This window comes from Oryctolagus cuniculus, chromosome 3 (assembly GCF_051225735.1).
Source record: "Oryctolagus cuniculus isolate XC-2025 breed Fujian yellow rabbit chromosome 3, ASM5122573v1, whole genome shotgun sequence".
NCBI classification, from domain to species: Eukaryota; Metazoa; Chordata; class Mammalia; order Lagomorpha; family Leporidae; genus Oryctolagus; species Oryctolagus cuniculus.
The window spans coordinates 174,110,161-174,126,150 of record NC_142869.1 but is presented as its reverse complement, the minus strand read 5'-3'; the positions used below and the strand labels follow the sequence as shown (position 1 = coordinate 174,126,150).

Below are 15,990 nucleotides of genomic sequence, written 5' to 3'. Positions count from 1 at the left end.
GCTGCGTAGAAGCTGTTTTCTCCTCTCCCAGCGCCATATTGTGGGAGAGCAGATGCATAGAATAAGTCTTAATTCCAGTAACTTAGTCTAGTCCGAGTTGCTCCCCACAGTTGTTATTCTTTGAAGTTGTTCTTTAGTGTTTTTTTTCTAAAGATCTATTTCCTTATTTGAAAGAGGGGGGTGCAAAAGAGAGAGAGAGAGAGAGAGAGGAGAGATCTTCCATCTACTGGTTCACTCCTCAAGTGGTCACAATGGCTAAGGCTGGATCAGGCCGGAGCCAGGGCTTCATCTGGGTCTTCCATGCAGTTGCAGGGACCCAAGGACTTGAGTCATCCTCTACTGCTTTCCCAGGCCACAGCAGAGAGCTGGATGGGAAGAGGAGCAGCCAGGTCTCGAACTGGCACCCATATGGGATGCTGACGCTGCAGACCAGAGCTTTAACCTGCTGCTCCATAGTACCAGCCCCTAGACTTTTAAATAGATAATAGCTGCAGAAGAAATTGGGGTCAGCCACAGTGGCGTGGGGAAGTATTGCCCTGCAGTGACCTGGACAGGCATTGCCCTGAGCAACCGCATTTTCTTGGAGTCTGGCTGTCGCCGGTGGCGTCTGTACTGCCCTACAGGGTCCACTTCACATCCCTGAAGGCACACGCGGAGGAAGACACCGCTGGGAGGAGAGGTTCTGGCTCTCCTGAGGATGGAGGATGCGGGCGGGGCTGGACTGGGATTCTCTGAGTGCGCAGTCACTTCGGGTCAGCGTGTCTGCTGGGGTGGGGGCTCTCTGGACAGAACCTGCGGATTCTACACAGCCCGGCGAGGGCCGCATTTCTGCATTGGGCTTTTCATGGACACACTGCCCCCTGTCCAGAAACAGAGGTGGAAGCAGCCAAGCCAAGCTCCTGGGAGCCTGGTCGCCACCAGTGCTGGAAGAGACAGGCGGAAGAGAGGAGACAGGACTCCAGGTGGCCCGGGGGCAGCCTCAGAGACACTGCTTGCAAACGGGGGCCTTAGTTGAGCCCCTGGGCACTGGTTTGTGGATGCCAGGCCTCCCATCTGCTGTGTCCTTCACTGTTACGGGTGAGGCCTGGGTGCTGGCTTCAGAAGGCAGCGGAAGGAAGCAGAACAAAAGGCTGTGGTGATGACAAGAATCTGGGCCACCACGAGCCTGCAGGGGGCACCTGGATTTGAACCAGGGACCTCTTGATCTGCAGTCAAATGCTCTACCCCTGAGCTATACCCCCTGTGGCAACAGGTGCATCTAATTAGTACCTTTTCATACCAACACACCCTCTTCCCATCTGTGGCTATTTATGGGTGAAGGTAAAGTTACAGAGGGAGAGAGAGATCTTCCATCTGCTAGTTCACTCCCAAAATGGCCACAGAGGTCGGAGCTGGGCCAATCTGAAAACTTGAACTTCTTCCAGGTCTCCCACATGGGTGCAAGGGCCAAGTCCTTGGGCCATCTTCTGCTGTTTTCCCAGGCCATCAGGAGGGAGCTGGATCGGAAGTGGAACAACTGAGACACAAACCGGCACCCACAGGTGCGGGCAGCAGCCTTCCTCTCTCTGCCATGTTGCTGGTCCTGGAAGTTGGGCATTCTAAACCCTCCTGTTTTTAACTATGTTTGCTCTTGTCATCATTCTCATTGTCTTTCTGTCGCTCCCCGTCTTCGTGGAGGAACAGCACAGGACCCTGCGCTGTTCTTTGGTCTGCTCAGCCCTCCCCGGGTTTGCTGCTGGTTCTTCCCGGGTTGGCTACCGTCCCTTCCACCTCCGTGGAATGGCGGTTCCCCCTGCCACATTCCCCACTTCCCGGGGGGAGCGGCACACTGCCGACCAGCTCTCTCAGGGGCTGCACAGGTGTTCCCCTTAGATGTTCCTGGTGCATGCCGTCTCTCTCCTCCTTTATAGTCCTCCTCCGCCAATCCCAACTTGGCTGCCCACATGCCGAGTACACTGCTCTCCTCCAATCAGGAGCAGGATCAGCTCCTGGAGGTCATCACTCAAGTTGGCAAGAGGCAGCTGCGTAGAAGCTGTTTTCTCCTCTCCCAGCGCCATATTGTGGGAGAGCAGATGCATAGAATAAGTCTTAATTCCAGTAACTTAGTCTAGTCCGGGTTGCTCCCCACATCTTTCCATTCTAATTTCCAGATGAGGTTTTTCTTAATCCTTTTATTTTTTATTTATTTATTTATTTATTTTTTTGACAGGCAGAGTGGACAGTGAGAGAGAGAGACAGAGAGAAAGGTCTTCCTTTGCCATTGGTTCACCCTCCAATGGCCGCCGTGGCCGGCGCGCTGCAGCCAGCGCGCCACGCTGATCCGATGGCAGGAGCCAGGTGCTTCTCCTGGTCTCCCGTGGGGTGCAGGGCCAAGCACTTGGGCCATCCTCCACTGCACTCCCTGGCCACAGCAGAGAGCTGGCCTGGAAGGGGGCAACCGGGACAGAATCCGGCGCCCCGACCGGGAGTAGAACCTGGGGTGCCGGCGCCGCTAGGCGGAGGATTAGCCTAGTGAGCCGCGGCGCCGGCCTTTCTTAATCCTTTTATTAAAAAAATGTATTTATCTATATATTTTAATTTGAGAGAGAGTAGTAGGGAGGGCCCATCCGCTGGTCTGCTCCACACTTTTGGTTCATTCCCAAATGCCTGCAATTGCCAGGGAGCTGGGCTGACGTGGGAGTCAGGAGTCAAGAATTCGGTCCAGGTGTTCCACGTGGGAAAACCATCGCCGCTGCCCCCAGGATCCGTCTCACCAGGAAGCTAGAACTGGGATCTAGAGCTGGAGCTCAAACCCACGCACTCTAATGTGGGATGCAGGCACCTTCGTCGCTGTCTTAACCACTAGGCCAAGGTCCCTCCTCTTGAAGTTTAAATTTCTTTTGTCTTATTATAAATTTCCAGGTGCTCTTTCTTACTCTTTTTTAAATTAAAAAAAAAAACCCTGGTATATAAAAATTTTACATATTTATGGGTACCATGTAATGTTTTAATACATGTATCAGTTGTTATTCTTTGAAGTTGTTCTTTAGTGTTTTTTTTTCTAAAGATCTATTTCCTTATTTGAAAGAGGGGGGTGTGAAAGAGAGAGAGAGAGAGAGAGAGAGAGGAGAGATCTTCCATCTACTGGTTCACTCCTCAAGTGGTCACAATGGCTAAGGCTGGACCAGGCCAGAGCCAGGGGCTTCATCTGGGTCTTCCATGCAGTTGCAGGGACTCAAGGACTTGGGTCATCCTCTACTGCTGTCCCAGGCCACAGCTGAGAGCTGGATGGGAAGAGGAGCAGCCAGGTCTCGAACTGGCACCCATATGGGATGCTGACGCTGCAAACCGGAGCTTTAACCTGCTGCTCCATAGTACCAGCCCCTAGACTTTTAAATAGATAATAGCTGCAGAAGAAATTGGGGTCAGCCGCAGTGGCGTGGGGAAGTATTGCCCTGCAGTGACCTGGACAGGCATTGCCCTGAGCAACCGCATTTTCTTGGAGTCTGGCTGTCGCCGGTGGCGTCTGTACTGCCCTACAGGGTCCACTTCACATCCCTGAAGGCACACGCGGAGGAAGACACCGCTGGGAGGAGAGGTTCTGGCTCTCCTGAGGATGGAGGATGTGGGCGGGGCTGGACTGGGATTCTCTGAGTGCGCAGTCACTTCGGGTCAGCGTGTCTGCTGGGGTGGGTGTCGCTCGTCCTCTTTGTGGAGGATCGACACAGGACCCTGCGCTGTTCTTTTGTCTGCTCGGCCCTTCCCGGGTTTGCTGCTGGTTCTTCCCGGGTTGGCTACCGTCCCTTCCACCTCCGTGGAAGGGCGGTTCCCCCTGCCACATTCCCCACTTCCGCGGGGGAGCGGCACACCGCCGGCCGGCTCTCTCGGGGGCTGCACAGGTGTTCCTTCAGATGTTCCCCTTAGATGTTCCTGGTGCATGCCGTCTCTCTCCTCCTTTATAGTCCTCTTCCACCAATCCCAACTCTGCTACCCACACGCCGAGTACGCTGCTCTCCTCCAGTCAGGAGCAGGATCAGCTCCTGGAGGTCATCACTCAAGTTGGCAAGAGGCAGCTGCGTAGAAGCTGTTTTCTCCTCTCCCAGCGCCATATTGTGGGAGAGCAGATGCATAGAATAAGTCTTAATTCCAGTAACTCAGTCCAGTCCGGGTTGCTCCCCACAGATCCCCCTTTCTTTTTATTTTTTTGGCGTTGATACACGCCTGTCTTCGGTGTCCCGCGGCACACACTCTGCTCTGCTTGCTAGAGTTGCCCACAGGTGCTTACAAGTCCTATCAATCAGGCAAACCAAATCCGGGTCCTCTCTTCGCCATGTTGTGAGGAGGTTTTTAGGCGCTGATGCGTGCCTGAGTTCGGTGCCCTGCAGTGCATGCTCTACTCTGCTAGAACTGCCTGCAGGTGCTTACAAGCCCTATCAATCAGGGAAACCGAATCCAAGCCCTCTCATTGCCGTCTTGTGGGGAGACTTATTGGTGTTGATTCGTGCCTATCTTCGGTGACCTGCAGCTCATACTCTGGTCAAGCTGCCTGCTGGTGCTTATCGCCTAATCAGGCAGACCGAATCCAAGCCTTCTCATTGCGGTATTGTGGGGAGACTTATTGATGTTAATTCGTGCCTGTCTTCGGTGACCTGCGGCACATAAGCTGCTAGCCGCCCGCAGGTGCTCACCACCTCCCTAATCAGGCAGACCGAATCCAAGCTCTCTCATTGCCATGTTGAGGGGAGGCTTTATTTTTCTCTATTTCTCTATCTCCGGGCATTCCTGTCTCTCCTATTTTACTTCTATCTGCCAGCATTCCTATTTCTCTCATTTTACTTCTAAACTTCTGTTTCTCTTATCCCTGTGGCTTCCCGGCGCCCGCCCCGAGGCTGCTTCTTGGCGCCTCGCCCCGCGGGGGCGGCTTCCCGGCTCTGAGCCGCTTCAGCCCGCGCTTCTCTCATCTGCGCGGCTTCCCGGCTCAGCGCGGCTTGGCTTCGCGCGCACACTCCGCGGTCTCCACGCCCTTCGCGTCCGCACCACGGCCTCGCACTAGCCCCACGTTCCCTATCTATTCACGCCCCGTGCTCTCTCTGCACACGGCGGCTTCCGCGAGTCACACAGCCCCAGCTCACGTTTCCACCACTAGTATTCAATCTAAGTTCCCCGGGCTAACCTGGCGAATTCAACCTAGCTCATGCGTCTGCGCCTTTCGGTCTGGCTTCCCGTCCTTTGCTCCCCGGGCTAATCTGACAGATTCCAACCTGGTGGCCCACGTCTCTGCCTCTGGTTCCAGATTTTCGCCTTTTGCCCCCCGGGCTGACTTAAAGAATTCCAAGCTGGCTTTCGTCTCTGCCTTGGCCTGCCCCCGCGGCTTCAATTTCCCTAACATTTTTCTCTACCCGGTATGTTTCCCTAAGTTTTCTTCCAACAATATTCCTCCCTCATTTCTCCTGGCTTCTCCCCACAGTCCGTATCAGAGTCTGTTTGTTCTAGCTTTCACTTTCGCTTTCGACCTTAGAGATTTCTCCCAGCTTCCCCCCGTAGTCCGTATCCGAGTCTATGCCTAGGCTTTCAATAGCTTCTTCCGGCACCTTTTTCGTCCGGCTTTCCCCTAGGCTCTTTGCTAGTCTCTTTCTCCGGTATTTTCCCACTTCTTCCCGTTTCTTCCCTCCTAGGTTTCATATCCGAGTCACGGCACCATTATGTCGCTCCCCCTCTTCGTGGAGGAACGACACAGGACCCTGCGCTGTTCTTTTGTCTGCTCGGCCCTCCCCGGGTTTGCTGCTGGTTCTTCCCGGGTTGGCTACCGTCCCTTCCACCTCCATGGAAGGGTGGGTCCCCCTGCCACATTCCCCACTTCTGCGGGGGAGCGGCACACCGCCGGCCGGCTCTCTCGGGGGCTGCACAGGTGTTCCTTCAGATGTTCCCCTTAGATGTTCCTGGTGCATGCCGTCTCTCTCCTCCTTTATAGTCCTCCTCCGCCAATCCTAACTCGGCTGCCCACACGCCGAGTACGCTGCTCTCCTCCAATCAGGAGCAGGATCAGCTCCTGGAGGTCATCACTCAAGTTGGCAAGAGGAAGCTGCGTAGAAGCTGTTTTCTCCTCTCCCAGCGCCATATTGTGGGAGAGCAGATGCATAGAATAAGTCTTAATTCCAGTAACTCAGTCCAGTACGGGTTGCTCCCCACAGTGGGGACTCTCTGGACAGAAACTGTGGATTCTACGCAGCACGGCGAGGGCCGCATTTCTGCATTGGGCTTTTCATGGACACACTGCCCCCTGTCCAGAAACAGAGGTGGAAGCAGCCAAGCCAAGCTCCTGGGAGCCTGGTCGCCACCAGTGCTGGAAGTGACAGGTGGAAGAGAGGAGACAGGACTCCAGGTGGCACGGGGGCAGCCTCAGAGACACTGCTTGCAAACGGGGGCCTTAGTTGAGCCCCTGGGCACTGGTTTGTGGATGCCAGGCCTCCCATCTGCTGTGTCCTTCACTGTTACGGGTGAGGCCTGGGTGCTGGCTTCAGAAGGCAGCGGAAGGAAACAGAACAAAAGGCTGTGGTGATGACAAGAATCTGGGCCACCACGAGCCGGCAGGGGGCACCTGGATTTGAACCAGGGACCTCTTGATCTGCAGTCAAATGCTCTACCCCTGAGCTATACCCCCTGTGGCAACAGGTGCATCTAATTAGTACCTTTTCATACCAACACACCCTCTTCCCATCTGTGGCTATTTATGGGTGAAGGTAAAGTTACAGAGGGAGAGAGAGATCTTCCATCTGCTAGTTCACTCCCAAAATGGCCACAGAGGTCGGAGCTGGGCCAATCTGAAAACTTGAACTTCTTCCAGGTCTCCCACATGGGTGCAAGGGCCAAGTCCTTGGGCCATCTTCTGCTGTTTTCCCAGGCCATCAGGAGGGAGCTGGATCGGAAGTGGAACAACTGAGACACGAACTGGCACCCACAGGTGCAGGCAGCAGCCTTCCTCTCTCTGCCATGCTGCTGGTCCTGGAAGTTGGGCATTCTAAATCCTCCTGTTTTTAACTATGTTTGCTCTTGTCATCATTCTCATTGTCTTTCCATTCTAATTTCCAGGTGAGGTTTTTCTTAATCCTTTTATTAAAAAAATGTATTTATCTATATATTTTAATTTGAGAGAGAGCAGTAGGGAGGGCCCATCCGCTGGTCTGCTCCACACTTTTGGTTCATTCCCCAATGCCTGCAATTGCCAGGGAGCTGGGCTGAAGTGGGAGTCAGGAGTCAAGAATTCGGTCCAGGTGTTCCACGTGGGAAAACCATCGCCGCTGCCCCCAGGATCCGTCTCACCAGGAAGCTAGAACTGGGATCTAGAGCTGGAGCTCAAACCCACGCACTCTAATGTGGGATGCAGGCACCTTCGTCGCTGTCTTAACCACTAGGCCAAGGTCCCTCCTCTTGAAGTTTAAATTTCTTTTGTCTTATTATAAATTTCCAGGTGCTCTTTCTTACTCTTTTTTAAATTAAAAAAGAACCCTGGTATATAAAAATTTTACATATTTATGGGTACCATGTAATGTTTTAATACATGTATCGGTTGTTATTCTTTGAAGTTGTTCTTTAGTGTTTTTTTTTTTTTTCTAAAGATCTATTTCCTTATTTGAAAGAGGGGGGTGCGAAAGAGAGAGAGAGAGAGAGAGAGAGAGAGAGAGAGAGAGAGGAGAGATCTTCCATCTACTGGTTCACTCCTCAAGTGGTCACAATGGCTAAGGCTGGACCAGGCCGGAGCGAGGAGCTTCATCTGGGTCTTCCATGCAGTTGCAGGGACTCAAGGACTTGGGTCATCCTCTACTGCTTTCCCAGGCCACAGCAGAGAGCTGGATGGGAAGAGGAGCAGCCAGGTCTCGAACTGGCGCCCATATGGGATGCTGACGCTGCAGACCAGAGCTTTAACCTGCTGCTCCATAGTACCAGCCCCTAGACTTTTAAATAGATAATAGCTGCAGAAGAAATTGGGGTCAGCTGCAGTGACTTGGACAGGTATTGCCCTGAGCAACCGCATTTTCTCGGAGTCTGGCTGTTGCTGCTGGCGTCTGTGCTGCCCTACAGGGGCCACTTCACATCCCTGAAGGCACACGCGGAGGAAGACACCGCTGGGAGGAGAGGTTCTGGCTCTCCTGAGGATGGACGGTGCGGGCGGGGCTGGACTGGGATTCTCTGAGTGCGCAGTCACTTCGGGTCAGCGTGTCTGCTGGGGTGGGGGCTCTCTGGACAGAACCTGCGGATTCTACACAGCACGGCGAGGGCCGCATTTCTGCATTGGGCTTTTCATGGACACACTGCCCCCTGTCCAGAAACAGAGGTGGAAGCAGCCAAGCCAAGCTCCTGGGAGCCTGGTCGCCACCAGTGCTGGAAGTGACAGGCGGAAGAGAGGAGACAGGACTCCAGGTGGCACGGGGGCAGCCTCAGAGACACTGCTTGCAAACGGGGGCCTTAGTTGAGCCCCTGGGCACTGGTTTGTGGATGCCAGGCCTCCCATCTGCTGTGTCCTTCACTGTTACGGGTGAGCCCTGGGTGCTGGCTTCAGAAGGCAGCGGAAGGAAACAGAACAAAAGGCTGTGGTGATGACAAGAATCTGGGCCACCACGAGCCGGCAAGGGGGCACCTGGATTTGAACCAGGGACCTCTTGATCTGCAGTCAAATGCTCTACCCCTGAGCTATACCCCCTGTGGCAACAGGTGCATCTAATTAGCACCTTTCAGTGCCAACACACCCTCTTCCCGACCGTGGCGATTTCTGGGCTCGCCCTCCACTGCCCGGCTCCTCTCTGCTGCGCCCGGGTCCCTGGCTCTCTCCTACTCCTGCTCCAGCACCCATCCCCTTTGAGAGGTCCCCATAAAACACACCAGATACCAGTACGGGAGAAGGTTTATTGTCGGGTGGGGGGAACCCGACAGGCTGCCTGGCCGTGCAGGAGAGTGCAGCAGCCTGGACTGGGAGAACAGGTCTTAGCTTTGCAGAGGGATGGAAGTGGGAGCAGCAGATCCCATTAGGGCGGGCGTGGAGCTGAGGCTTGTGGTTGGGCCATTTGGTCACCTGACTTCTAGTAAGCCAAGCTGGGCGTAGGATTGGAGCTTTTTGCACAAAATGGCAACTGGGCCACAGCCTAAGACGACGCCCAGAGAAGACGGTATCATTTTACTAACGCCTTAGCCCCCATTGAAGGCGCCGGCTGTGAGAGCCATCCGTGAACTTCAGATAACCATCGTCCCTAGCTTTCCTGACACCCTGGGATACTGCAGCCCAGGGAAGGCCCTGCTCTGTCTCACCTTGGATCGGGCTAGGACCGGCCCAAGAACCTGCCCAGGTCCGCTCTCCCTTCCTCCGTAAGCCCCCTCCTCCTTGCAACCTCCCAAACTGTTTTGTTGGGGAACATCCTCGTCTCTCACCCCTGCAGGTTCTTTGCTGATTCCCGTTCCCAAAGCGCCAGGGCCTGCTTGGCCTGCTGGGGAGTGCGCCCACTAGGGGCAGCCCACACAGGCGCAGCAGCGGGAGAAGCGGACGTCGGACCTAGGCTGGTTTCTGGGGCTCCAAGCCCAGGCTCACGGGGGCCCTCGACTGGCGGTGTAGAAGGAAGGCGCCCCCTTCACAGGCCAGCCCCTCCTCCAGGTCCTCAGCCTGGGACACACCTGGCCAAGGTGGACACCTGCCTGGCCACAGCCCTGCAGGGACGCTGGGTCCCAGCCTTCCTCCACACCGGCCCCTTCGTTAGCAAACGTCCAGCCCCCAGCAGGGCCTCAGGGGACCAGCGGCCCAGGAGGGTGGGGACCAAGAGCCGGAGCCACCTGAGATACAGCCCACCCCCCACCCCCCGTGGCTTCTCTGCTCTAGACCCCTGAAAGCTGCCCCTTCCCCACCCCTGTGCCTCAGCCTTCATTTTAGGGAGGGTCTAGTCTAGTTTGTGCTTCTGCAAATGAATATCCAGTTTTTTCGGCACTACGTATTGAATCGACTCGGCTGTCCGTTGTCCAGTGTGGGTTCTGGGTGTCTTTGCTAGCACTCAGCTGGCTGTAAACACGTGGATTTGTTCTGGGTTCTCCATGCTGCTCCGTTGGTCTCTGAGTCTGTTTTTATGCCGGTACCACGCCACTTGTGTTCTGGAGAATGTTTTGAAGTCAGGTAGTGTGATGTCTCTGTCTTTGTTCTGTTTATTTAAGATCGCTTTGGCTGTTCAGAGTCTTAACAAGTAGTTCAGTTCAAATTTGAGTGTTTTTTTCTCTATTTCTGTGAAGAATATCATTGATATTTTGATAATGATTGCATTGAGGCTATAGGTCATTTTGGTTAGTATGGATATTTCAGCAATATTGATTTTCTAGTCCATGAACATGGGGTGTCATCCCATTTTTTAAATTTTGTCGTCTTCACTTTCATCTGTATTTTATATTTTTATTGTAGAGTTCTTTCACTTCCTTAGTTAGATATGTTCTCATATATATTCTTATTTTTAAAAAGATTTTATTTATTTGAAAGGCAGAGTGACACCGAGAGGTGGAGAGACAGAAAAAGAGTAGTATCTTCACCCACTAGTTCACTCTCCAAAAGTCTGCAGCAGCTGGGGCAGTCAGGTGGAGGCCAGGAGCGAGGAACTCCATCTGGGTCTTGTGTGTGGGCAGTAGGAACCAAGTCACTGAGGCCATCATCTGCTGCCTCACAGGTGCATTAGCAAGAGGTGGACTGGAAGTGTGGAGTAGCCGGGATTCAAGCCAGGCGTTCCAATGTGGGTGTCCCAAGTGGTGGCTTAGCCTGCTGTCCCACAATGCCTGTACCCCTAAATACATGTTTGTAGCTATTATAAATGCGATTGTTTTCTTGATTTCTTTTTCTGCTAGTTAACTGAATATATAGAAATACTACTGATTTTTGTATATTGATTTTAAAAAAGAATTTATTGATTGCAAAGCAGAGTTAGAAGGAAGGGGGGGAAGGAGGGAGGGAGAGAGGAGAGAGGAAGAAAGAGAGAGAGAGAGAGAGAGAGAGAGAGATCTTTCATCTGCTTGTTCATACCTCAAATGGCTGCAATGGCCAGGGCTGGACCAGATTAAAGCCAGGAGCCAGCAGCTTCTTCTGGGTCTCTCATGTGGGTGCAGGGGCCCAGGCACTTGGGCCGTATTCTGCTGCTTTCCCAGGCACATTAGCAAGGAGTTGGATTGGAAGTGGAGCAGCCAGGACTTCAACTAGTGCCCATGTGGGATGCTGGCGTCACAGGCAGGGGCTTACCCACTATGCCACAAACCAGTTCCTGCATGTTGATCTTGTTCCCTGCAACTTCACTCAGTTTGTTTATCAGTTCTAAGTTTTTAATGGTGACTTTAGTTTTGGGGTATATGTAGGAATATATATTTCTATTCTTGGGTGCCCTGTATTTGTTTCCTTTGTCAGTTGCACTGGCTAGGACTTCCAGTGCTATGCTAAATACAAGTGATGAAAGTGGGCATCCTAGTTTTCTTCCAAGTCTTAAAGGAAATGCTTTAATTTTCTCCTCATTCAGTGTGGTGATATCTGTGTTCATCATATGTGGCCTTAATGGTATTGCAGCATGTTCTTCCAATAACTGATTCTTGTGAGTTACTTTTAGGGCCCAGATTTGTGGTGCATGCCAGCCTCCCATATGAGCACTGGTTTGAGTACCAGCTGCTCTTCTTCTGATCCAGCTCCTTGGGAAAGCAGTGGAAGATGGCCCAGGTGCTTGGGCCCCTGCCACACACATGGGAGATGCAGATGGACTTCCAGGCTCCCGGCTTCGGCAGTTGCAGCCATTTGCAGAGTGAACCAGTGGATGGGATGGAAGATCTTTGTCTCCCTGTAACTTTGCCATTCAAATAAATAAAATAAAAGTTTTTAAAAAGTTCATGAAAAAATGGAATGAAAAGAAGTGTATTATTAAAAAGTTACCGCTGCCGATGTACCACATTTATGGATTTATGTACATTGAAGCATCTTTGTATCATTGTACTAAATCTGTGTTATCATGGTGTATAATCTTTCTGGAAAAATGTTTTGTTTACTTTCTTTTATTTGAAAGGGAGAGAGAGATTTCCCATCTGCTGGTTCACTCCCCAAGTGCCTGCAACAGCTGGGGATGGGCCAGATAGAAGCCAGAAGCCTGAAACTCAGTCTGAGTCTCTCAAATGGGTGGCAGGGACCCAAGTATTTGAATGGTCAGCTGCTGTCACCTGGGGTGTACAATAGCATGAAGCTGGAACTGGAAACAGAGCCAGGACTTGAACCCAGGCACTCTGACGTGAGATGTGAACCTCCTAAGTGGCTTCTTAACCCCTATGCCAAATGCCTGCCCCTGCAGGCTGTTTTGGTCCCAATTTGGTTTATTTCTGCACTAATCTTCGTTACTTCTTCCCTTCTACTAAGTTTGGGTTTGATTCATTCTTGCTTTTTTGGCTCCTTGAGTTATATTGTTGGGTTGTTTATTTGGAAACTTTCTATCTTTTTAAAAATATTTATTTACTTATTTGAAAGGCAGAATTACAGAGAAGGAGAGGGAGAGGGAGAGGGAGAGGGAGAGGGAGAGGGAGAGGGATGAGAGGGAGAGGGAGAGGGAGAGGGAGAGGGAGAGAGAGAGGTGTCTTCCATCCGTTGGTTCACTCCCCAAGTAGTCCAAGTAGTCTCAACGGCCAGAGCTGTGCTGATCTGAAGCCAGGAGCCAGGAGCTTCTTCTGGGTCTCCCATGCAGGTACAGGGGCCCAAGACTTGGGCCATCTTTTCCTGCTTTGCCAGACCACAGCAGTGAGCTGGATCAGAAGTGGAGCAGCCAGGACATGAACCAGTGCCCATCTAGGATACTGGCACTGCAGGCAGTGGTCTTACCTCCTACGCCACAGTGCCAGCCCCACCTTGCAACTTTCTGATGTAGTTGTTTATTGCTATAAGTATCCCACAGGTGTTGATGTGTAATGTTTGTAGTTTCACTTGTTTCAAAGAATTTTTAAGTTTTTCTTTCAATTTCTTTGCTTACCTATTGGTCATCCATAAGCATGTTTAATTTCCATGTATATATATAATTTCCATAGTTCTTGTTGTTGATTTCTATTTTATTCTATTTTGGTCAGAGAAGAGTGGGTGAACCCAAAGGGTCAACCTGGAGCTTTTGCTCTGTCACTCTCAAGAGAGTCTGTTCAGAGAGTCTCTCTGGGCCTCTTTGGTCTGCATAGGGCCGACAAGCTCCCAAGGAGTGTGTGTGCGGGCCGTCGGTGGTTCTTATCCGGTCCATGCAGATCTCCTGCAGTCAGCTTAGCTCTCGCTTACTTCTTGTTAATATAATGGTGAGGCTGTTTAATTTCTGCTCCTTACACCTGTGTTAAGCATTTGATTATAGTGATGCCAAAAATTGATACAGAGGAATGGGGTCACTACTATAATTATATCTGGAGATGTGGAGGAGCCTTTGGAACTGGTTTACAGAAAGAGGTTGAAAGAGTTTGGAGGAGCAGGCTAGGAAAAGCCTAGAATGTTGTAAGTGGAGCATCATGAGGACTCAGAAAACGACCAGCATGCTGATAGAACTGCGGACTGTGTAGGTTGTGCTAGTGAGGTTTCAGCTGGAACTGAGGATCCTAAAAATCTCCCTTGTACACTGTGACCAAGAACCTGAATGCACTGTGCCCATGCCCGAAGACTTCGTGGAAAACCAAACTTAAAGGCTTGTTTGGCAGTGGAGACTGGCAGCATAGGTATGTCAGTTGCTTTTTTTTTTTTTTTTTTTAAGATTTATTTATTTGAGAGGCGGAGTTACAGACAGAGAGAGGGAGAGACAGAGAGAAAGGCCTTCAGTCTACTGGCTCTCTCTTCAAATGGCTGCAAAGGCCAGAGCTGGGCCAAATTGAAGAAGCCAGGAGCCAGGAGCTTCTTCTGGGTCTCCCACATGGGTGCAGGGACCCAAGGACTTGGGCCATCTTCCGCTGTTTTCCCAGACCATTAGCATGGAGCTAGATTGTAAGTGGAGCAGCTGGGACTTGAACTGGTGCCATATTGGATGACAACACTGCAGGCGGAGGCATAACCTAGCAGACCACAACACTGGCCCATGGTTGCTTTTATTCAGTATGCAATGACCAAACAGAAAAAGTGGAGGCCGGCGCCGTGGCTCACTTGGCTAATCCTCTGCCTGCGGCGCCGGCACCCAGGGTTCTAGTCCCAGTTGGGGTGCTGGGTACTAGTCCCGGTTGCCCCTCTTCCAGTCCAGCTCTCTGCTGTGGCCCGGGAGTGCAGTGGAGGATGGCCCAAGTCCTTGGGTCCTTGCACCCACATGGGAGACCGTGAAGAAGCACCTGGTTCCCGGTTTTGGATCAGCATCGCGCCGGCCGTAGTGGCCATTAGGGGAGTGAATCAACGGAAGGAAGACCTTTCTCTCTGTCTCTCTCACTGTCTATAACTCTCTCTCTGTCTCTCTCTTTCACTGTCTAACTCTGCCTGGCAAAAAAAAAAAAAAAAAAAAAAAAGGAAAGATTTAGGAAATTCGCAGCCTATCAAAAAAGCATGTTAGACCCAGGAGGGTGCTATTGAGTAACCCCTTGCTAAAGAGATTTTCATGCAGAAGAAGCCACAAGCTTTACATCAGGACAAATAGGAAGACGCCTTGAGGGCATCTCAGAAGTCTTCCAGGAAAGAGTTGATTCCGGGAGGAGCCCGTCACCCCGGTGTTCAGGATCACCCTGAGATTCAACCCTGGTGTTCAGGATCACCCTGAGATTCAACCCTGGTGTTCAGGATCACCCTGAGATTCCCGCCTGCTGGGGGCGTGCGCTGAGGCTGCAGGCCCGGCTGCAGCTGCTGCTGGAAACAGACCTTGGCATTGGAGTTGATGCTGATTTTGTTCACCTTCAGAATGCAGGAGTCATGGGCTTGTGGCGGCTTCCAAGATTTCAAAGGAGGGTCTGGGAGAGCAGGAAATGCTGTGTTGCAGGGCCAGGGTCCTGCCTGGAGCCCCTGATGGGGTGATGCCTACTAGAGAAAGTTGTGGAAGGAACGCCCAGGTGGAGACCCAAGGGAGGTAGAGAACAGCAGCGTGCAGTGCCTGCTGGGAGAGGCAGCAGGGAGGGAGCAAAGTCAGCCTGAGACAGCAGCCAAGGTGGCAGCTCTTGGCAATGACCTACGGCGGGGCTGCCCAAGCCCTTAAGGGCCCACCCCCCACTGAAGCATGCCCATGGAACTTGGAGCTTTAATAGTTGCCTTTCAGGGTTTTGCTCTTGCTTTGGGCTGATTCTTCTTCCCTACTTGTTTCTTTTTTTGTGAAATAGGAATGTGTCCCCTGTGCCTGTTCCACCATTGTCTTAGATGTATGTGCATTTTTAAGTTATTTATTTATTTGAAAGGCAAAGATACAGAGAGAAGAGGGAGAGAGAGAGACAGAAGAAAGAAGAAAGAAAAAGAAAAGGAAAGAAAGGAAAAGAAAAATCTTCCATCTACTGGTTCACTCCCCAAGTGACCACAATGGCCAGGGCTGGGCCAGACAGGAGCCAGGAGTTTCTTCTGGGAGTCTCATGTGGGTGCCCATGTACGTAGGCCATCCTCTGCTGTTTCCCAAGGCCATTAGCAGGTAGCTGGACCAGAAGTGGAGCCGCCAGGACTCAAATCACTGCCCATTTGGAAACTGGCACTGCAGGCGGAGGCCTTCCATGCCACAATGCTGACCCTGTAACTTATTTCTTTATTCTAAAGTGACTGACAGCTGAATAAGTATGCCTTCAGTCTCAGATGGGATTTTTGGACTTTGAATTTTAAAGCGATATTGGGGAGAGGGGCAGCATTGTGGCATAGTGGGTAAAAGCGGTCACCTGTGACACTCACATGGACACCAGTTTGAGTCCTGGCTGCTCCACTTCCAATCCAGCTCCCTGCTAATGCACCTAGCAAAGTAGCAGCAGATGGCCCAAGTGCTTGGGCCCCTGCACCCATGTGTGAGACCCGGAGGAAGCTCCTGGCTCCTGGCTTTGGCCTGGGCCAGACTTGGCCGTTGTGGTCAT

The 15,990-nt window shown here is 52.0% G+C and overlaps 3 non-coding genes across 3 annotated transcripts; all 3 read right to left on the bottom strand.

Annotated features, from left to right (window-relative positions):
- Positions 1-1,169: 1,169 nt before the first annotated feature.
- On the bottom strand, positions 1,170-1,241 carry TRNAC-GCA (transfer RNA cysteine (anticodon GCA)). Its single transcript has one exon. It is a non-coding gene; the product is annotated as a tRNA-Cys (tRNA).
- Positions 1,242-6,568: 5,327 nt separating this feature from the next.
- On the bottom strand, positions 6,569-6,640 carry TRNAC-GCA (transfer RNA cysteine (anticodon GCA)). Its single transcript has one exon. It is a non-coding gene; the product is annotated as a tRNA-Cys (tRNA).
- A 1,965-nt stretch (positions 6,641-8,605) lies between these two features.
- Positions 8,606-8,677, bottom strand: TRNAC-GCA (transfer RNA cysteine (anticodon GCA)). Its single transcript has one exon. It is a non-coding gene; the product is annotated as a tRNA-Cys (tRNA).
- Between the last annotated feature and the right edge of the window lie 7,313 nt (positions 8,678-15,990).